The sequence below is a fragment of the Nothobranchius furzeri genome, chromosome 3 (assembly GCF_043380555.1).
Source record: "Nothobranchius furzeri strain GRZ-AD chromosome 3, NfurGRZ-RIMD1, whole genome shotgun sequence".
Classification (NCBI taxonomy): Eukaryota; Metazoa; Chordata; class Actinopteri; order Cyprinodontiformes; family Nothobranchiidae; genus Nothobranchius; species Nothobranchius furzeri.
This window is the reverse complement of record NC_091743.1, coordinates 72,221,422-72,244,399: the sequence shown is the minus strand read 5'-3', so window position 1 is coordinate 72,244,399 and position 22,978 is coordinate 72,221,422. Positions and strand designations below refer to the sequence as shown.

Sequence of the window (22,978 nt, the reverse complement as noted above, 5' to 3'; positions counted from 1 at the left end):
TCTGGGATAGTGTGTGTCTGGGCTAGCATACGTCTGGGCTAGCATGTATCTGGGATAGCATCTGTCTGGGATAGTGTGTGTTTGGGTTAGCATCTGTCTGGGATAGCGTGTGTTTGGGTTAGCATCTGTCTGGGATAGCATGCATCTGGGCTAGCAGCTACATGAATTGTTAGCTAAATATCTGTAGAAGCTACTTGTTGGCAGTGGTGAGCATATTTAATAAGGTCAACTGTCATGCCTACGTATATGCGACTTGACCTATATCACTATCAGAAAAACGTGTTTTCCTTTAATGAATTGTCTTGTTGTTGGGCAGATAATGGACATTTTAAACTGTCTCCACAAAGAACACCTTTAAATCTAAAAAAACATTTCAAAAGAGCCCAGTTAATAAACAGAAACAGGAGAAACTTCTTTTAGGTTCTGACCTGGAACAGCCAACAAACAAAGTCGACTTGAGAGGACTTCAGAAGTGTGAAGATTGAGCTTTCTGGATAAACACTGTATAATTCATGAGATGCTTCAATATTTGGGTGCATAATTCATGAACTGTAACCCAAGTCTAAGGAGTGGATTAACTTCAGTCAATAAATATTTGTATACTGGTGTGAAGCTATTTTAATTTTTTGTCTTTTTGTTCCAAACAAACTTCAGAAATAAAAAAATTACAAAAACAAAACTGTTTTTATTTTTTATTTTTATCTTTTTGCAAACTGGACTCATTTCAGTTAAGATTCTGTTTGTAATGTGAATTTCATTGACGTCGTTATTTCTAATGTGTTAGAATATGCGAAAGTTTAAATAAATACGACCCATCGTTTGGAATTCACACGCTTTTGGGTTCAGGGATTCACAAATCAACTGGGAGTTCACTGAACGAATCAGGAACAGCGATAAAACCCTGCAGCAACAGACGTGCAGAATCATCCATAACGTGTGGAAAAATAAGCCAAATAAAACGTTCAGGTCTGTCCCTGACTAATGCTAATGTGTGTCCAGAGAGTCAGCGGGTCATTGTTGGATCTGTTTACTGCACAGTCTGGTCTTGCTGAAGAGGTCAAGCCATTTAAAAGGCCATCACAGGTGAGTCTCTCACAAACAGGTGGGGAATTAATGTCATGCCTTTCAAAGTAAAAGCCCAAACTAAGGCAACCAAATGAAAGGGACAATGAAACATCAAGAACATATAGTTTAAGTGATTCTTCCAGAACGTCCTGCTGCTCTTTTCTAATTTTCTTCCAACTCGGTTGAAGGAGTCAATCCAATCAGAAGGTGTGCAGAAGAAGTCCAGGTGAGGGTTAGGAAGGTCTGCCAAACAATGATGCTCCTTTACCTCTAATTATATTAATCTGAAGCTGATTAGTTTATAATCTTCATCGATGAGATCAACAGTTGATTGTCAGGACTTTTACAGCCTCACAGGGATAATAGTTACTGAAGAAAGAAATGTTTTATCTACTGATAAGCAGCAGCAGCACTGGTTGAAAATTGATGTGGAAAGGGACAGAATTGAGGTTTGACACCGATACCCCAAAACACAGGTTTTTAGACATCTTGCCTGATTGGCAGTGTGACTCTCAGTTGGAAAAGTCAAGTGAAATGGATATTCAGTTCAATTCAATTTAAGTTTGTGTGGCGCCAAATCACAACAAGAGTCGTCTCAAGGCACTTCACACAGTAAACATTCCAGTACAGTTCAGGGGTCTCATTTGTCAAACATTGCATAGAATCCTTACTAAAACCGTACTTAAGCTCAGTTTACATCAAGTAGGTTTGTGATCTATCAAACATGGAGTACGCACAGCTGCACGCTATCTCCGCTTCGTAAATCAGAAACTATCTAGAAAGTTTCTCAGCTGCTTTTTAGTCACATCCCACCCTCACCACGCCCACTTTCTGCCATAAATGGTCGATGCAAAGTGCCTCGAGGACCTCATGCATATACATAAGCCGGCTTGTTGCAGCATTTAGATCATGATCGCAGATCAAGGAAGCGTTATTTCACAAGCAGAAATTCAGGTACTTGTGGGTGAGGTGGAGAAATGAAAGGCAGTGCTTTTGCAAAACAAATAAGAGAAAATCCACAGAGTGGCACAGCGCTGCTGAAGCCGTCAATGCTGAGTTCTTCAGAGTGGCGGATATAAAAAAATGATCCGATCAGGATTCAATCCCCAGACTCCCAGGTGAAAGTCACGTGTGCCAACAAGTCAGCCAAACGGAGATCTCCCTCGTCCAAGTAGCCAGGGTGCATGATCAATCGGGTCACAGTGACAGGACGCTCACACTGTCACAGACGCATGACATTCTGTCTCAATCTGTCCCCCTGCTGATTTTCTGCATTCCGTATTCTGCGCTTCAGGCTGTGTGTGTGTGTGTGTGTGTGTGTGTGTGTGTGTGTGTGTGTGTGTGTGTGTGTGTGTGTGTGTGTGGGTGGGGGGGGGGGTTTGTTCTGTGTGAAAACGAAGCAGTACAAGTGATAATGCTGCAGGATTTCATAATTTTATCCTTCTCAGCAGCAGCACTGCAGGTGCTCTCTATGTCCAAAATGTGCATAAGCCAGGTCCTTAGTCAACTTAAAGTTGAGCACATTTTTCCGCTAAGCTTTCTTTCATAAATTCCAAAGTTTGCGTGGAAAGTTGCTTACGCAGTTCTCCGACCCCGTTTTGTGCGTAAGCAAGCTTGATAAATGAGGCCCCAGGTCATGAAGACAATCAGTAAAAATGTTAAATAAGATGGGGAAGATTATGGCAATGGTTCGGATTGCAAAAACTGTATACCATATAAAAGTCGAAAACTATTAGTTGAATCTATTGTTCAGTTATTTGGACTAATATTACAAAAGCTAATTTAAACAACCTACTAAAATACTTTACAGCCAGCTGACATCATTTTGGGATGAGCAACAAGATTCTACTAATCATACTGCTGAAGGACGGTCTGATTATATTCAGAGGTCAGGACATCATAGAGCGATGGCGGCGTGGAATGGTTAACTACAATTCTTTATTGCGCAGAATCACGTGTGGTTTTTGTAAAAGGTTGATATTATTTATATTTATTTTACATAACATTGGAAAATGATGTGAATATTTATGATAGTTTAGTTAGTTATTTTTATTTTAGGTTTGTCTTCTCGTTGCTCAATTATTTTGTCTGTTTTGAAATCACATTGTATAGTCGTATGAATGTTGTATGTAAAGCCTATGGTTGTCTGCTGGCTTGCTCAGTGTTGATGTATTATTTATGATCATTTGATGATGCAATGGCCCCAGGAAGAATAGCAAACTTTTTAACGGTGGGAACCTTGATAAAAACCAACTCTACCACCTACTCCAGTCACTTTGAAATATTGATGTTTCATCTTCAGAATTAACACAAGCCTGAGGAATTTCTGCCATGTTGTGGAGATACTAATGCTAAAGGCTAGCTTCTACTAGCAGAGATGTGCTCTGCTGTTTCCTGGATGCTAAACCAACAACAACCTTTCAAGATGCAAATCAAGATGTGAGTCTACGAATGCTAATTTTCAGTGTGACGTAGCTCTGTGTGGCTTTTGTAACCAGAGAGTTTCCCGTCTGTTTTCTATCAGCGGCTATTGCAGGAGGTGGGGTAGTAGATTATTTTCACTTTTAGCCTGCATGTTAAACTAAGAGTGACCAAACTTATTTAAAGATTATTAGTAAAAATGGTTTCTCAGTGAACTTTGTCTTGAACAAACAGTGCTCAGGTACCTGACACACCAACAAATGATGCTCATTAGGTCTCTAGACAGGGATGGATCAACGAGAAACCAGACTCCATGCTAAGAGAGACTGGACTCTAGATCACTATGGTAACAGAAACCAGACTGGATTCTAGGTCACTATGGCAACAGAAACCAGACTCCATGGTAACAGAGACTGGACTCTAGGTCACTATGGCAACAGAAACCAGACTCCATGGTAACAGAGACTGGACTCTATGTCACTATGGTAAGAGAAACCAGACTCCATGGTAACAGGGACTGGACTCTAGGTCACTATGGTAACAGAGACTGGACTCCAATGTTAACAAAGCTAACTGAGCAGAAAAGTATCAGCATCATGAGGACATTTCACACAAACACCCTCGGAGACACAAGATTAATTAACAAACTAACTTCTGAACAAACATGGCTGAATCTGGAATCTGTCAGTGGAGTTTTAGGTTCTGTTAAACCAGACTAAAGGAACGACACCTGGACATGTTGGACTGGCTTCTGTGTCCACAATCAGGAGGACAAAGACATCCAGGAGGAGGAACTTTGTGTTTCGCACAAAAGCTTCTCCAACCCTGGAACTGGAAACTCCTACCCTTAAAACAATTTACATCTGGAGGTTCACTGGGCGACAGTGGCACAGGAGTTAAGTGCTCTCCCCGTAATCGGAAGGTTGCAGGTTCGAGCCCCGCTCAGTCTGTCGCTGTCGTTGTGTCCTTGGGCAAGACACTTAACCCACGTTGCCTGCTGGTGGTGGTCGGAGGGACCGGTGGCGCCAGTGCTCGGCAGCCTCGCCTCTGTCAGTGCACCCCAGGGCAGCTGTGGCTACATTGTAGCTCATCCCCACCAGTGTGTGAATGTGTGTGTGAACGGGTGAATGACTGATTGTGTTGTAAAGCGCCTTGGGGGGTTCCAGGACTCTAAAAAGTACTATATCAAACACCGGCCATTTACTGAGAAATCATTTTTAATTATTTCTGATGATAATGGGTCTCTGAGTTTTTCATGCAGGCTGAATGTGAAAATAGTCTCCTCTAGGATTAGAAAAGCCTGACATGTCTACGTCACACGTCACTTAACATTCATGGACATGGACTCACCCATCTTGACTCATGACGGGGAAGGCTGTTTTATTAGCTTCCAGGAAACAGCAGAGAACATCTCGACTAGTAGATGCTAACTGTTGGCATTAGCAACTCCACCACACACCAGAACTCCTCCAGGCTTGTGTTATTCGTGGAGCTACTTTCTTCTCTGGCTGAATTCTTCATGCTGAAACAGGAGCACTGCAGCTTTTCTTGCCCAGTCACTGACAAGGCATTCATTCCTATGAGGGACCACTGCAGATGTATTAAAATCATGAGTGAAGTTCGTCTTCAACAAATAAAACCAGCATCACTCAGATTTTATAAGAATCACTTTGGTTTCCAAACCTAATTTTGTGTTTCATTTCCTCTCAGATTTTGGGAAACCAGTAAATTACACAAACGTTTAAAAAAGTTGTTGTCTTTCGGACCGGTTTAGGTCAAACTGACCTGCTCACACCGAGTCCACCTTCATTAATCCTTTTGGCTCATGAGGAAGAGGCTCTTCGTTAAGAGATAATGTGTCTGACCTCGATCCTTAGAGACAGATTGTTGATTAAAACTTTAGAAAGGACCTCATGTGTGAGCGCCCCTGAAAGGCCTCGCCAGGTAATGGTCAGGTTTGTTTGTTTTATGGACTCAGCTTACCTTATATGAATTCTAAGAGCTGTCCGATGCACAACCATCCTGGAAATTCAAGGTTTGATGATAAAAATAAATGAATCTGAATGTTCCTGCGGCTGGGAAACATTTTACTGGTCTGACGTCCTCGTCTGGCTCAGAAATCAGACCGCATGTTTGAAGACGGTAGAGCTGATGGATGTCCTGCACCAGTGCATGCTAATCTCTTTAAAAGCTTTAACAGCTTTTCTCAAGTTAAAACACAATGCACTTCACACACTGCAGTGCAGGTGTGTTCTTGCACACAGCTTCTCCACATATGTTTTCAAAATAGCAGAAAAGGTGCTTTAATTCTTCACATTTATTTATTTTTAGTTTGGTTCTTTTGTGTTTGAACTTGAGCTTCAGCAAAACCTGTCAAACGTGAACAAAAGCAGCAAACCATGCCGGATTGAAGCGGCTGTAACTGCTGTGGTTTTACTGACGGATCCATTAGACGCGTCTTTGTTCGAGTATTTGTGAGTCAGGGGAGGTGAATCCTTTTTAGTCGCCACTGAGAGGCCCGACGTGGAGGAGCACACAAAGTGTCGGTGTCAGAAGTGACGCCAGGGGAGGATCAGGAGGTGTCTAAACCCGTTAACCACAGAGGGACGCGTGCCAGTGCTTTACATAAGCTGTTATGACAGCAGAGCACCGTGCATGCTGCAGAACAGAGAGCTCAATCAGCTTTCGTCACCTCACTCACCGTTTCTAACAGTAATCAGCTGAGCCGTGTCAGCTGTACAATACCTGGAATATTTAGATTTCATTTGTTACACATCTGTGGGGCAAGACGCTCCATTTAAGGCAGAAAAGAGAAAATAAATAAGATAAAACAAAGTCATTTAAGTGGAATGGAAATGGGAGTCTGAGAGGAGGACAAATTAAAGTGAGGCCAAAAAGAGTTTAAAAAATACAGATAAGTGGGAAAAACATTAGTTGAAAAAAGTAAAGAAGTGGAACCACAACGTGAAAGTATCTATATATATATATATATATATAAAAAGCTAAATACAAGAAAGGTTACAACGCCTACTTTAGGATGCGCTTAGGAAAATGCCTAAACATTGGATTGCCATGACCTGGATGACTGAGAACCTTCACCAGCAAAACAGTTACCAGACAGCTGGGACGTAATTTTGGGGGGGGACGGGTGGGACATGTCCCCCCCACTTTTTCAAAAGGCAGTTTCGGTCCCCTTCACTTTTTTCCGTCAAAAAACAATGTTACGCTCCATTAAATGGATTTGGTTGAGCACTAGGACCGAAACGGAAACCGGTTTCCTATTAGACCCACCCAAAAGCTAATCTATTGGCTCTGCTGATACTTGCTAACGTATTATTGGCTGTTGCTGCTGTCACTCCAAGTAGTAAACAGAACGTGCTCACGTTGTTTTGCTAGTTTGGAGCCGCTAGGGAACACCGGTACTGAGTCACATCGTCAACTAGACGCTGTGTAATATCAGAGCTCAGCTCAGCTTCCATTACACAACATTTGAATAAGTGTTCATTTGTGAGTGTTTGGTAGTTATGCACAGCCAGGCGGCAGCATGTCAAGAAACAAAAGTGGATATAAGAGACTTCTTTCAAAGTCAAAACGTAAGTTGGAACATGTGACACCCCTGCATTAAGCTCAGACTCACCTCCTCCTTCACAAACATACTCAAAACTAACTTTTACAAACTCATCTCCTCCACATAACTGACTCCTCAGACACAATTTATTCGTATTATTATAATTATTATGTTTTTATTATTACTATTATCATCATAATTATTATTACTAGTAGTAGTAGTAGTAGAAGTGTAACTTCAAAACTTTTATCATTTAACTTTATTGTAAACTTATCTATTGCAATGCATATTTTCACATTAAAAAGCTCTGAAAAATGAACAGTATCATCGTCAACAGATTTTTTTAAGCTTAATGTCAAAGATGTACACTTTTCATTAGATTTATCTTATTTTTTCCATTTATTTTTTGTGTGTTGAAATGCAACAACTGTTTAAACACTTTTAAGGGAAAAAACATATTTAATATGTTTTTATACACTCAAATTGGTAATGAATAATTTACACATTATATTAATAATAATTGTGAATCATACTAGAACCATCCTGTAAATATTTCTGTTTGTTCCATTCCAAAATCTCCCACTGTTTATAGTTCATGCATCTTTTTTTCAGGTGACCGACAGAGATGCAGGAGGAGAGACCGGTGAAGGTACAGCAGGAGAGGCTGTAGGAGATGGAGGACGAGAGCCTGGAGGAGATGGAGCAGAGGCTGGAGGCTCACAGGTGAGGTTGAAATAATGAAGATACGATAGACATAAAATTGATCATTGTGACAAATGTTAGGGTGATGATCATGTGTAAAACATTAGTTCAGCATGTCCTCTAACACAGCAAATGAAATAACGGCCAGATCTCAGGAGGGACCGTTTATGTATAAATACTTTTTATACTTTTGACTAGGCCTGGGAAAGTAACAAATTTTGCTGGATGATATTTTGTCCAAAAAAATTGTTGATGATAAACAATATCATTGTCAACATTATCTAGACCAAAATAACCACTAATATAATGTTAATATGTCATAATAATGCAAGTACACCCTTTAAAATGCAACAAATAAACCTTCATTTAACATTGAAATGTCCAGAACCAGAACTTCTAAATGAATAAAAATAACAAACAAAAATTAAATAAAAAAAAGAATCTCACTCCCTGTTAGAAAATGTTGCACCAAAAACAATAAAAAAAGACCCAAAACAATAAATACAATGGCCTATCCATTGTCAACAGCCAAAACTGCACTTCAATAATGATAATAAATATTAATGATAATAGAGTTGTACATTTTTTAACTTTGATATATATATATATATATATATATATATATATATATATATATATATATATATATATATATATATATATTGAGGATGGAAAAATTATTGAGATGGGCATGTGACGTGTCAAAGGGTCTTTACATAACACCCCCACCCCAAATCCGCACAAGCCGGGTGTGTCCCCCCCACTTCTGAAATCAAAATTTCGTACCTGCCAGACAGCATCAACAGAGGTTACACTAAAACTCAAGTGATGCTAATACCTTAGTTACAGTCGTGGCCAAAAGTGTTGAGAATGACACAAATATGGGAAATTTGAAAAGTTGCTGCTTAAGCTTTTATAGTAGCAGTTTGCATATACTACAGAATGATATGAAGAGTGATCAGATGAATTGCAGTCCTTCTTTGCCATGGAAATTAACTTAATCCCTAAAAACCTTTCCACTGCATTTTATTGCTGTCATTAAAGAACCTGCTGAGATCAATTCAGTAATCGTCTTGTTAACTCAGGTGAGAATGTTGATCAGCACAAGGCTGGAGATCCTTATGTCAGGCTGACTGGGTTAGAATGGCAGACTTGACATGTTAAAACGAGGGTGATTCTTGAAGTCATTGTTCTTCCAATGGTAACCACTGGGTTAAAGATAGGAGTGCAGCCCACATTGCGTTACATAAAAATGGCTTCACAGGCAAAGATAATGTGGCTACTAAGGTTGCACCTAAATTTATAGGATCATCAAGAACTTCAAAGAAAGAGGTTCAGTTCTTAAGAGGGCTTCAGGGCGTCCAAGAAAGTCCAGCAAAGATAGTCTCCTAACGAGGATTCAGCTGCGGGATCAGAGTGCCACCAGTTTTTAAGCTTGCTCTGGAATGGCAGCAGTTAGATGTGGGCATATCTGCACGCACAGTGAGAGGGAGACTTTTGGAAGATGGCCTGGTGTCAAGAAGGGCAGGAAAGAAGCCACTCTCACAAAGAAAAACATCAGGGACAGACTGATCTTCTGCAAAACGTATGGCGAGTGGACTGCTGAGGAATGGGGCAAAGGCATATTCTCTGACAAAGCCCCTTTCCGATTGTTTGGGGCATCTGGAAAAAGACTTGTCCATAGACAAAAAGGTGAGCGCTACCATCAGTCCTGTGTCATGCCAACAGTAAAGGTTGGTTTATGCTTGACGCGTCTGCGAGGTCCGCACGGCTCCGCGCGGAAAAGTTGCGTCATTTTAACAACCACACCCCTCCAACGCGCCTCCATATGGCCCAGAATTTCCGCAACGTGCACCTCGGAAAATTTCTAACCATGCGGACGGACGGACGGACGCGGAAAAAACATGGCGGACCGGCAAGAACTAGTATAGCAGAGGTTCGTAAATACAGACATTTGTATGATTCAGCTCTCAGAGATCACCGTGATCAACATGTTGTTAATAATTCTTGGAGAGAAATAGCTCGCACTATCGGAAAAGATGAGAACGCTGTTAAAAATGCTGAAATGCCATGTTGTAAACAGTAATTTCTACTTCTTCTATGGTGTAGTGTTGGGTGCATGCCGTAGAACTCCATGCTGCCCCGTTCAGTTTGAGAGAATATTGGCTCACCGCAGAGACGAGCCGCACGAACCATAAACGCTGAGAGTTGTGAAGCGCATTCCATCCACGAGCTGCATCACCGCGCGGAAAGTGAATGCGTCAAGCATAAACCAAGCTTTAATCATCCTGAGACCATTCATGTGTGAGGTTGCTTCTCATCCAAGGGAGTGGGCTCACTCACAAGTTTGCCCAAAAACAGCCATGAATAAAGAATGGTACCAAAACACACCGACAGCAACTTCTTCCAATAATCCAACAACTGTTTGGTGAAGAACAATGCATTTTCCTGCACAACTGAGCACCGTGCCATCAGGCAAAAGTGATAACTCAGTGGCTCGGAAACCAAAACGTTGAAATTTTGGGTCCATGGCCTGGAAACTCTCTAGATCTTAATCCCATTGAGGCCATGTTGTCAATCCGCAAGAGGCGGGTGGGCAAACAAAAACCCACTAATTCTGACCAACTCCAAGAAGTGGTTATCTGATATCAGTCAGGATTTGGCCTAGGAGTTGACTGAGAGCATGCCCAGTCGAATTGAAGAGGTCCTGAAAAAGAAGGGCCAACACTGCAAATCTGACTCTTTGCATAAATGTCATGTAATTGTTGAAACTTCTGGCCACGACTGTACACCCAAAATGTAATTTTTGACACGTTTTTGCTGTCTTACTTTTGTTAATTAGGTTTATTAGCAATGCTTCATAAAACGGTCTGGGATATTTAGAGTGAAAAAGGTTCTTTACAGGTATTTATTAGCTCTAAAGGTGAAAAGTTTGGGAACCACTTGATTTAAACATTTTAACCACATTAATTAAATCCATCTTAAATTCCAAGAGGGGGTTGAAAAGAAATATTGAGGAGCTGGTTGTGTCTAAATGATCTGTGGATGTTTTGGTTTGTCCTTTAAAGCATCTGGGACATCATCCTGGTCACATACAGAGGACAGCGGCAGAGCCAGAAAGGAATTTAGAGGAAGGCGATCCTTCAACTGGATTATCATCCACACTAATGCTAATCCCGCTCTCACACACCAACCTATAAGCTTTGCAATACCTCCAGTCCACGACGGGAGATTTCCTTCATCATTCAGCAACCTGTCCTATTAAAAACCACAAATTAAGTCCCAACAGCTCAAAAAATAACCTACATAAATCAGCTGCTATGAGAAAAACCAAAACCAGAATTCTAGTACAGAAACAAATGATTCAATGAAATCGTATTTTATACTAAAGGCTCATTTTGAAAACCATTAAAAACAGCCAAGACCATTAAGGCCATAAATAAGTGAGCCGCTGATCCAGAATTTCAAAGATGAGCATTTTCTGCTAAAATGTCACAATTTGTCAAGAACAGGGTCTAGATGACCAGCCAGCCCCATGCTTCCTTATGGGGACTCCATGATGGAGTCCCCCGAATAAACACAGAAAACATTTATCTAATGATGCTATAAATCAATAAAAAAGAATGTTCGACCACAGCAGGAGTCAGGCAAGAGTCAGCATTGGTCAATATCCGTTCTCCTCGCAGTGTCCTAGAGAAAAAACAAATCGGACCGACTAGCAGAGGCTTCAGAAGCTATCTCTGACTGATGACACATTGTTTTGCCATAATGCTAACGCAGAAACCCCAGAATCAGGGATTGTTTTCTATAGTTGTTTATGCAGAGTTCCTTATGAAACGTCACCAGCTGCCCAGGGCTTACACCGGAAGTAAGTTTCTGTTTTTCCCGTGCCGGTCAGAAACATCCGATTTTCTTTAATTCCAGCCATGAAAATCCAAAAACCTTTTTCATCTGAGGTTTTAATACTTCTTTACACATGCCATTCAAAGGAATTTAGCTTCTGGCCAATATCTTTAAAGCGAGCCTAAACGTACTTGGTGTGTCTTTGGAATAAGTCTTCTACCAAAATGGACTAACTTTGCTGCTTGAAAAGTAGAGAAAAGCTTCTACGGGAGCCTGGATGTCCAAATAAGAATGCATCATGCATAAAACATTTCAGGAGCATCAATGCTTTGAAAATCATCTGAGTGCTGTACAGCAGAGGGGCAATTATACTCAGGGAGTCTTTTTGATGCACACTTGATGCAGCCAGTGTGTTTTGGCTTCTTTCTGCCATTTTTGTTGAGTTTAGTCACAAGTGTGTGTTCTTGAAAAGGCTGAACATAATCAAAGCATGCTTGCAAAAGTTGACTAAATTAATTCAATCAAAACATTTGTTTTTCTTGTCATTTTGTAACGATCTGAAATTGTCATGACAATATGGAGCTAAGCACTCCACTGCTCCTCTCACTTTTTTTTCTTCTTGATTGTAAATCTGCTGCACCTGTGCGCAGCTGGCTGCCGCACCCTAAACAGGAAAAAAAATAGAAAGTGCCTTCAAGCTCCACAGACTTTCGGACAATTCAGCTAAATAAACTGCATCTGTGAAATTGCTCAAACCTGATTTTCCTCTGGACTACTACCTCCATTCATTTCATTTTTTTGGTCAGACAACTTAATGTAAGGGTGTATGTCTAGTAACATATTTCCTTGTGTAACGGGAGATTGTATTTTCATTCACCATTGCAACTTGTACGACTGTTTTTTTTGTTATTTTATCCCATGTGTCAGGAGGGAGACCTGACTGGCGCCCAACAACCATATCCATCTATTTAGTCAATAAAGCAAAACCTGAAAACCGTTGCAATTTGTAGCAAAAATCCTAAGTGAAAAATTTTTTTCTACAGAATGATGGAAAACCTGGAAATGTAATATTATTTTATGAGTTTTTTCGGCACTGGTTTATTTTTCATTAAGCAACTTCATCAGTAAACTTCCAGCATTTTTAATAAAAACCACATTTATTTTAGAAGCAAAACTTGTGCTGGATGCGTCATTAATGCCATGGCCACTCATCTACACTTTTCCCTCCAAAACACCCAACAAACACAACAGTTAGGGTGTTTTTATGTCAGTAATTTTACAAAGGTTTTGTACTTTTAAATTTTGTTTAGAAACTTATTTAGAGTTAAATTCAGATGTTCACTCTGTTTAACGCGAGACAAAAACCTTCAGTAACTTCTTATTTTCTGAGGAAAATTATAGTTTTATATGAGTTTAGAATCACATTTAATGAATTTTGAATAAAAGAACTAAAAACTAATGAGAACCTGAAAAGTTCCAAAGGAGGTTCAGCTGAGTATCGGATCAGTTACCAGGTTAAATTTAGTACCGAGCTGCTGGAAGAGCAGGAGTGTGTTCGTGTTTAAGAAGGTTAATAGAGCATCTCCCACTCTGAGCTCCCCGAGTCATTAATTATGATACGCACCCACACACACACTCACATGCACAAATATGCATGCACGCACACACATGCACTCACACAAGGTGCAATCCTTCAACTGGAATCACATACACACTTAAGAACACACACTGCCACCTCCATGGCTAAGGAGATAAAGGATTAGTGGTTGATCCTGTTAGAGCCAGGCAGTTTGGCTTAGCGGACACACACACACACACACACACACACACACACACACACACACACACATACACACATACACACACACACACACACACACACACACACACACACACACTTACAGTTTCATACTCATCAGCTGAATACCTCCTGCATCATTTTACTGAAATAAAAAAGGAAATCTGGTTTCTTTAAGAAAATTGAGGCATCTCTTTTAAGTTGGCAGCTTCGAGACATTTTTGGCAGCTTGAAGAGTTTCTGCTGAAAACAACCGGAAACCTGAACTCTGATCACAAGAAGCTAAATCTCAAAGACCACAAATGTCATTTAACAACCCTAAATGGAGGTTTTGCTGCTAAAAGTTCAAATCTTCAAATAAATTCTTCACATTTGGACGTTTGGCTTATTATCTTTAGGTCGTAAGCAGTTTTCACAATTTCTGTCAATAATCGGCCGTCAGACTGGAAGAAATGTCAATTTTCTATATCTGTTTCAGTGCTATGTTAAGGTATGCGGCAGACGCTAGTAACAAAAACGACTTACAAATGAGAAGTAGTTACCCTTGAGGCTAACAAAAAAGCTACTTACAGGAAACAACAGTAAGGCGCCAGCGCCAACAGAGGGGTTAGTTAGAGTCCATATTGTCAATAAAAGCATCAGCATGATGATCACCAATGATAGCATTTCTATTAGAATCACTTTCATTGCATATTACCACGGTTAGGGTCATGAGTAGCATTGTGTCTGTTAGCATCATCATTAACATCACTGAGAGAATCACCATTAGCGGCCCCGTTAGCGTTAGCAGTGACTCATCTGACTATTTTCTGATGCCGATGTGAAAATCAGTGTATACATTAAAGTTTTATTATTTTTATTGTCAAAAACATGAAAGTGAAATTGTTAAATGTTACAATTCAGTTAAAATGTTTAAGACGTCTCAGATGTACCAGGTTTGATTTTTCTTTTACCAACTATGACTTTTAGTTCCGATTCATCAAACATATCATGATTTTATTAATTAAAATTCAGTTTATTAAATTTTCAGTTTTGTGTTTGATTTTATGACAAAATGCAGGTGATTTATTTTCAAAATGGTTTAGACATGTTTGGATTTGAGGTTTAGTTAGAGGCAAAAATGGAGAAAAAAGGTATTTTACTGATCTGGTAGGTAATTTAGCCAGCAGGAGCATTAAAATGTTGGTTCAGCAGCAAAAGTATCAAAAGTTTTGTTCCAATCAGCTGTTTTTCTTCCCTCAGATCACAGAGGACTGAACTTTCCCATTTTAGGATTTTAATTTTCATCCCCGGATTCTCCTAAAACGATGAGACAAGAAAGCCCAGGGAATACATTTTACATTTATTTTAATACCATTTCAGTTTTCAATTATTTTTCCAATAAGTTGCCAAAAACGAGATGAAAAGGAGTTTTAGAAAAAGGAGCGGACTTCCAGTATAATTCCCTTGCCTTGTGTGGTTTTAAAGACGTCTGGTGGCAGCCTGAAGGCATTTCTACAGGAGGAACAGTTCAGAAGCCGCAAAGGTCTGACAACGGGCCAGCAGAGTTGAACTAGCAACTCCTCACGTGCAGGTTCTGGAGCTGTGCTAATGGAAGCTCAGCATGTTGAGACCTAATCACAATTACATAGAAAAAATGCCTGCAGAGGAGTCGCATGGAGCCAAACAGCAATTATGCTTTAAAAACAAAAGCACTCCGATAATCAGCAGCAGCGATTTTAAAAGCTACTGATAACTTTTCATCCAGTTCCTGCATGGAGACCCAAAAGGCTAAGGCACAGGATAAAGTTGTATCCGCAGCATAAATAAAACTAATGTCAAGAATAAAGAAAATAAAAATGTGCTTCTGAGGTTTGAGTCAGGACATTTAATATTTTTTTTCATATTTTATGACTTAATGTTTGAGGAATGAAGGGAAATAAATCAGCGTAGATAGATCATTATAACAAATCATAAAGGTTTGTTTCCTTCTTCTAAATGCTTTTTATCTTACTTCTGTATGTTTTTAAGGATAAAAAGTTTTCCAAGTGATAAAAAGAGTAAAAAGCCAGAGGCGGTTTTACCATTAGGCATAGGTCGGCGGCTGCCTGGGGCCCCCTTGTGTTGGGGGGCCCCCTAGCCCTGACCGCCGGCACCCCTCTGTTAATGCCACAATATTCTTATTACCAACCTGTCGCCGCAGACGGGATTGGACATGTTTCTCATTACCATAATTCCTGAACTGTTCAAGATATCATTAAAATTCCAAAAGTGCTGAAAAGATTAAAAATGGGGGTTTTCGTGCATATACAATACATTATGGTAGACACCGGGATTCTCTGTCTTGAGCGCAAAGAATCACAACGCAGATTCAGAGATGTGCCGAGTTTGTCATCCAAAATGCTCCGTTTTATAACTTTTGAATGGCTGATCAGATTCAAAAAATTCCAACGGTTTCTAAAAGTACATAAAAGCAGCTTTCCAACGATCTATAGCATGAAGCAATCAGAGTTATGGAAATCCTGCTGTACAGCCTGATTGAAACGGAGCGCAGCGCCGCAGTGAAAGTGGATAGCGGAACGGGGAAGCTAATTAGCATAAAAAGCCAGCATGAAATTATGGAAATACTTCAAAGCAAATCAACACGATCTATCAGGTGTCCTAGAGGGCTTATATCTGAAGACAGTGACCACGAAGGACAGAAATACAGGAAAAAAGAGGAGGACTAATAAAAAGGGAAAATAACTCATGTCAAAAGAGGGGAGACTTTCGCAAATCCAGTTAAAGGTAAGATTGTCGAAAATTTAGTGTAAGGGGCCCCATGTCTGTGTTCACCTTGGGCCCCCAAATTACTAAATCCGCCCCTGTAAAAAGTGTACCTCTGCCTCGTCCCCAAGCTCAGGCTTGTCCTGAATTCAGTTTCCTGAAATGATAATTCAGAGAACAAAATGAGAGGAACCCATTGAATGAGCCTTTATGCTTCATTCCTATAGCAAAAAACATGCAGGTAATGGTGTTTAATAGCTATGATTCTAAAAGTCTTAACAAAAGTCATAATTATGAGATTTAAGTAATACTCTTAGGAAAACAAAGAGGAGAATGTGTACAACAACATATGGGGTTTATTTATGGAACAAATTGAGTGAAGAATTGAAAAAATGTGTAAAGGTAAATCAATTTAAGAAGAGCTACAAAACACATCTATTGGATAATTATGTTGATGAGCTGGGTTAAATGGAATAATACAAGAAGTTGATTGTTGAGTATGTTTATTCTATTTGTTACTCTGTATTATTGTTCTTTTCACAGATATTTTTCTTAATTTTTTTATTTTTAGATAAGTTGATAAGAATAAGTGAGAAGGGGGTAGGAATGTACAAGTTTTACTGCTAACTACTCCTTTTTGAACTTCATTATTTGATTGCTTTTGTGTCGAGTTGTGTTGTATAAAAATAGTTTTCTACATTAGTTCGAAATAAAGTACAAGTCAAGTCAAGCCTCCTTCAGCACTTGGATTTATAGTAAACTTCGTGTTCAATTAATTTAAATGTAGAAACTAAAAGATTCCAATTTTAAATTATGAATTTTAAAATAAAATATTAAACTTAAGTAATTGCTATGATAAAATAAGGCATAACTGAGAATGAAATAAAAATATTTATGATAATTATGAGAAAGTCAAAAAGAAAGGAATTTAAAGTTATAAAACGTTTAAAGTCAAAGACCTGGAACCATAGCTTTAGTTGGCAGAAATTAACTTCTCAAAAACAAAATTTGTGTGTGTGTGTGTGTGTGTGTGTGTGTGTGTGTGCGTGCGCGTGCGTGTGCGTGTGTGTGTGTGTGTAACCTGTTATGGGAATCTGGGGTCATTTTGTAAAGCACTTTGTTTGAAAAGCACTTTATAAATAAATCTGATTGATTGCTCCTCCATAACGAGAGGAGTCAGTTGAGGTGGTTTGGGCATCTTGTTGCCTCCTGGATGCCTCCCCAGGGAGCTGATTCAAACATGTCCTGCCAGCAGGAGGCCCCCTGGCTGACCCAGGACACGTTGGAGAAAGTATATCTCCATCTGGCCCAGGAAAACCTTGGGGTCCTACCGAAGGAGCTGGTGGAGGTGACTGGGGAGAGGACAGTCTGGAACTCCCTAGTTGGGATGATGCCCAACTAGGGAGATGCCCGGATAGGTGGAAGATGACGAGATGAGTTTATTCTGAGGAATTGAGAAAAGACTAAAAACACCTGAAAACTGAAATAGTATTTCTAGTAGATGAGAATGACTTTTCTACCGTTTCAGAACAAAACCAGCAACAAACCAGACAGTTAAACCGTCCATTGAGGGGCATCAGCGTGTAGCTGACATAACACCAAGACAGGTTGTAAAACTTGTGGAAGAGGAACAGAAGTCCAGATTTATTCTCCTATCACGCCTCAGCGACAGTGAACAGACGACAGCTGATTAAAACATCATTCATCTCAATAATGTTGCTGTAACCTGCAGCTCCTTGTGATTAAACACCTGCTGCCATCGTACATCAGCATGAATTACACACACTTCATCCCAGTCCTGAACTCAACAGTCAGGAGCAGCAAGATGCTTCCAGGAGTTCCGCTAACAAAGCAACGACACGACCTTCAGCAGAAACCAAACAAAAGCAGCTCAGCTCACCTCCTGCAGGTCCGACTCCATCACCCTGGGCTTCAGGTGCTTCCACTCTCACCTTGATTAGCTGATTGACCCACACCTGTGCCGTCGCTCCCTAACTAATTCAGGAAAAGTTTCCCATTTCTGTCATCACATGACATTGTTGCACCATTGGGATTAAAACATAAATACAAAAACACTTATCTTGTTGAAATCAATTTTAGTTGGTGTGTGTGTAAATGTGAGAGGTCCTTTAATGAGAAATCACTTAACCATTATTTCTGATTATCTGAAATCTGAACATTTCTTAAATTCAAGTCCATGGTCTTGAACCGGAAAAGGTTAGAATGTCTTCTCCGCGTCAGGGACGAAGCCCTGCTTCAAATGGAGGAGTTTAAGTATCTCTGGGTCTTATTCATGAGTGAGGGAAAGCTGGAACGTGGGATTGACAGGCGGATTGGTGCTGCGAGTGTGTGTGTATGCATGCATGCATGCATGTGTGTGTGTGTGTATATGCGTGCGTGCGTGCATGTGTGTGTATGTGTGCCTGTGTGCATGTGTGTGTGTGTGTGTGTGTGCGCGTGTGTGTGTGTGTGTGTGTGTGTGTGTGTGTGTGTGTGCGTGCGTGTGTGTGCGTGCGTGTGTGCGTGCATGTGTGTGTGTGTGCATGTGTGCATGTGTGCATGTGTGTGTGTGTGTGTGTGTGTGTGCGTGCGTGCATGTGTGTGTGCGTGTCTGTCTGTCTGTCTGTCTGTCTGTCTGTGTGTGTGTGTGTGTGTGTGTGTGTGTGTGTGTGTGTGTGTGTGTGTGTGTGTGTGACCCCCCAGCTCTGTTCCTGCTGCCAGTAGATAATTGATTTGGCTCCATCCCGATAGCCCTACTCACTCTAGTGGTTAATTAACTTAACTCTGAATTGGCCTGGACTTGGCGGGTGAGTGCAGCCATTACCACTCGACCTGGTCACAGCCTGACCCCTGATCTGAGGGTGAAAGGTCAAAGCTCATCCTTAACTTCACTGCATTTACTTCATTTTAATAACCATCCATTTATTTTAAGTTTAGCTCGATTAGATTTTTTCCATTTCTGCTTTGCAGCAGTTTTTAATGTGCATTGAATATTATTTAATTGGCACAAAACACCAATTACCATCATCTTACATCTGCATGGGGTTAATGAGCTTCTTGATTAATAGCAATTATTGTGCAATCACTTCAGCAGGTGCTGTGACACCTAACTCAAAAAAGTCCCGCTCTGCTCCAGAACTCAACTGGAGCAGGTCAGCTGACAGTAACTCTGAACCTGGTGACACGACAACTTGTTCAGAACATTCTCCAGGTCAACAGAAATCACATAGATTAATTCTAGCTCCAAGTCTCGGGAAATTATTTATTATTATTATTAAAGATGTCCTCCAACAGGAGTGTAATTATAGATCGCCAGAAAAACTGCAAAATGTTTGTAAGTTTAAAGCTTCCGGGTTCGCGCATGAATGCTGAATATTTATTTGTATTTTATTTTGAAATTGTTTCATGGAGTCAGACTAAATAATGATGTAACTGATTTTCTGAGAGAGATTAAGAATCAGGCTGCATGGTGGTGCAGTTAGCACTCTTATTACACTCTTACACACACTTATTTTTTGCTGGTGATTATATATTATATTTATATTAGGGTATTTAAACAGTTTTTTTTTAATTTTGCATTCATTTCTTTCTCATTTCTTAGACTTTCTGTTAACTGTTTGAATTGTGCAACTAAACGAGGATTTAAAAGAAAAAGCTGTGACACGGTGACTTCACGAGCACATCGATCCTGCTTTGAGTGCATGCCTCTGGATCTAAATACAAAAGGTCCATTAAGGTCAAACTTAGAGTTAAACATGTTGCATCAGTCAAAAGGCAAAATATCTGAAATTCTTATTTAAAGGTTTAAAAATGAAAAACATTTCACATCTCAGATAAAAAAAGTGTAACGTTAATCCAATGGACGAGTCTCCACATGAGGGCTTTGGAGTGGTTTCATGTTTTCCCCTAACCAGCGCTTAGACGTGAATCCCTCAGGTCAGAGGAAGTAGGATTACAATATGTTATTTAGAGGAAATTATTCAGTTTGATGCTTTTAAAATTAAATATGCACCGTTTATTGTTTACCAGCAGAGGGCAGCATTGCTGTATGCTTCAGATTCACTGTTAATCTGATAATCAGATGATTGTTGATCCAGCTGCTCTCAGATTAGTAGGTTTGCAGTTTTCATGTTTTAGTGAAAGTTTAGGATCTCATGTCTAAAGTACCAGAAACACATTTGATTCTCATTTTTGCAGAAATAAAACATGAAACAGTTTCTAGTTAGAAACAATATTCGTGTTAATTTTAACTTTTTTATCAGACGTGGTGACTTTATCTTTAAGTGTTCAGTCTGTGAGTTTATTCAGTTCAAATTCATTATTTGGTATGGGGCGGACACTTTACCCCTCTGCCACAAACGTACAGAGATACTGGAAATGTCCAGTAAACAATTTGCAAAAGATAATAATAAACTTTTTTTTTCTTCTTTGTCAAGCAGGAAGTAAATTTGTTTCTCCACCCAATCCGTGCTTCAGGTAAACGTACCTGCAGCAACTTTACCTGATGTTTAATATTCAGCACCCAAAAACTCTCAGTTAGTTTAATTTGAGATGCCTACTACAGGGGGAAATGCTAAATATTTTTTTGTTTCAAAAAATGCTTCAGTCAGCTCTGAAGGCCAAAATTTCCTTCACCATGTTTCCAATTTTGAGAATTCTGGGAAAATCTATGGGTGGAGGAAAGTGACGGGGATGCGATGGCTCGGTCTTCTCAGCCACTATGTCTCTATACTTGTCCCTTTTGGGACTTTGCTCAAACATCATGATGTGACATCACTGATATATTTGCAACTTTTTCATACTTTTAAATCATTTTTTTGAACGAGTATGTGCAAAAATGACCCATTCCAAGGTTAATGAAATGTCACTCAGACCCTCACTGCCCCCCTGTGGCCAGAAAATCGCATTTGCAACTTCAGACTGGCGGACCGCTCTATTGTGACTTAGAAAAATGTAGCTGACATACCTGGCGCTGCAATCTGCTTCCAGCACGTTTTAGATCATGAACACAGCTGATTGTTTAATTTATTTATGGGTCATCGCTAAATGATCAGGTCACCATCAGTCCGTGATTTAGTAGCCCTCTTTTGCTCCCTCAAGCTAGCGTAGGCCGCGCCAGTGTTCACTCTGTTCTTTGCTCTTTGCTTCATCTCCAAAAATTTAACTCATACTTTTACTTCCAGTCTCCGCCATATGCCAACAGAAAAAGCAAACTACTTCTTCTTGTGCTTTTTATTAACAATCAGCAAACTGAAAATGCTAGCTGTTAGCAATACAGCCAACAGCCATAAAGCAGGTAAAAAGTGCCCCCTATTGAGCATCTACATGCTCCACAAAACTGTTAAGTGTGGTTTTTGGTCAGTGGAGGGCAGCAGAGTGGTGTCCACCCTGAGACTGAGAGATCGAGGTTGAAATCATACCAAAGACCTTAGAAACGGGGCCAAATGCTTGACACTCAGCTTTAAAGCGGTTGGATTGGCGGGTTGAACCACCAAATAGTTCCCCGGCGTGGCGAAAGTGGCAGCTCACCACACCCCACTTGGATGAGTCAAATGTGGAGATGAATTTCACTGAGGTGTGATGATGACTAATGGGACGTTTCTAACTCAACAATCACTGAGATCAATGTTAAAGCTCTAGCTTAAAGTTGTAAAACTAAAGACTTGTACTTGTCGATTCTAAGAGGATTTTTATTCATCTGTAGATTCAGTTTGGCCTACATTTAGTCATATATGGGCTGTATAAAGTGGGCCCCGCTAGAGCCGTACATCTAGCTACGCCCCTGACCTCGTCTCAGAAAAACTTCTTTGTGGAATAATTGGATTCAGATGACACATGGTTACCATCTGACAGAATCTTTTCAAAGCAGCAATAAATTATATTTTGAAAGAGAAGGACAGGAGCGTTTACGTCCGACAACTCAGTGAAAAACAGCAAGTTTTAGATGACGGGAAAAGGCAGTAAAGTGTAAAAAATATCCAACCTCAAAACTCGCTGCAGATTCATTACATATAGCTTAAATGAAACGCAGCATCCTTTATTATTACAGCATCACAGGATTTTATTTTAGAAAACATATTTGATGTTTTCACCCATGAATTAAGCCATATAAAAGACAAACACAGTTTTTATGGAGATGTTCTGAGCCGTAGGAACTAATAAATCCTGATCCATACACTTGTATACAGCCAAGCCATTTTCAGTCCTGCTGCATCACATGTTGTTTTTGTCAAAGCTGATCGTCTCAGAGATGTTTACACCGCATCTGCTGCAGCACAAAGAAACAAGCGGATTGAGTTGTTCTGGAGACCTAGCTTTCTGTCACAAGCACCAGCAGAGTTTTTACAATTAGCGCTGACCGCAGCTGGAGTCTCTTCTGGAGTTTATGTGAGAGAATTGTCTTTTCAAATTTGTTCTCTTTTCTGTTTGTTTACACTCAGACAGCTAAATTGTTCTGCTTTTGGCATCAAACATTCTTGGTTAATGAGAGAAGAGTCTTGGTTTTGGTTGAAATGTGCTCTTGTATCCTGATGAGCTGAAAACAAAGATGGGAGGGCATCACCATTACAGAGGGACGCTTGAGGAACCATCAAGGGAAGCTAGAGGCCAGCTGCTAATTTAGAGCTCTGCTGCTAATTAAATAATTATTTTGTCTATAAGTGTTCCCATGTAAACGTTATAAATAACTTCTGCTATATTTGATTTTAGACAGCTTCCTGAAGAGACTGTTCTGAGAAATGAAGGTTTTGTCTTTCAGGACTGATGAGCCAACAGCTTGTCCAAGTGAAAACCATGTTTAGTTATGGCGTTCCCAGAATGGCTGGTTGTGTTGTAAA

General features: G+C 40.0%; 1 long non-coding RNA gene across 1 annotated transcript; it reads left to right on the top strand.

Annotated features, from left to right (window-relative positions):
* The first annotated feature begins 6,687 nt into the window (after positions 1–6,687).
* LOC129153118 (uncharacterized) lies at positions 6,688–18,283 on the top strand. Its single transcript, XR_008559313.2, has 3 exons — positions 6,688–7,079; positions 7,667–7,777; positions 17,671–18,283. It is a non-coding gene; the product is annotated as an uncharacterized lncRNA (long non-coding RNA).
* Positions 18,284–22,978: the final 4,695 nt, after the last annotated feature.